Source organism: Echinops telfairi, unplaced genomic scaffold, assembly GCF_000313985.2.
Source record: "Echinops telfairi isolate 266 unplaced genomic scaffold, ASM31398v2 ScPeMD7_23;HRSCAF=83, whole genome shotgun sequence".
Taxonomy (NCBI): Eukaryota; Metazoa; Chordata; class Mammalia; order Afrosoricida; family Tenrecidae; genus Echinops; species Echinops telfairi.
Window position 1 is genome coordinate 22001885 of NW_022103920.1, and position 763 is coordinate 22002647.

A 763-nucleotide genomic window follows, 5' to 3' on the forward strand; every position below is an offset into this window, starting at 1 on the left:
GTTATTCTGCCACATTCTGGATGGCTCCCTCCACAGGGTATGGAGAAGGAAAGCAATATTAATTCTTTGACAAATCATAACAAGGCTTTATTTTAAAAACATTGATACAGTAGTATAAATGCAATGAATAAAGAATGGCAAGCATAGATACATTTTCTCCTTTTAATAAAAACTATGATTTTTTTTAAGGTATAAAATTAATGACCTATAGCAAGTTACTTTAAAAAAAACCACCTAAGTCACACAATATCCTTACAGTTGCAATTTTTATTTGCAGTGGTTGAAATTTCAGTAGGGATATTTTTCTGTGGCATCATTTTGGTGTTGGAGTAAAATTTGCATACAGTGAAATACATATCCTATTTGTATAAGTCCATGAATTTTGAAAAATGCATTCACCTGTGTAATCAATATACTGATGAAGCTATGGAGTATTTATATCATTTTAGAAAGGTCTTTTGAATCCCTTTCCAGTTAGTTCCCACCCACCATTCACAACTTCCATCCTGATTACTATAAATAAATATTAGCAAGGCCCATTATTTAGTTTCATAAAAGATTCAGTTTTGCTCAATTTCCTTTGCTTGATATTACATTTTGAAGATTCACTGATGTTGTGTGCACCAGCAGTTTATTCATTTGTATTGCTGAACATTTTATTTCCATTTACTGTAGGGAAAGTGCTATGAAACGTCTTTTATCAAGTCTTTTTGTGGACATATGCCTTAATTTCTATTGTGTATACATATAAAATTCAATTACT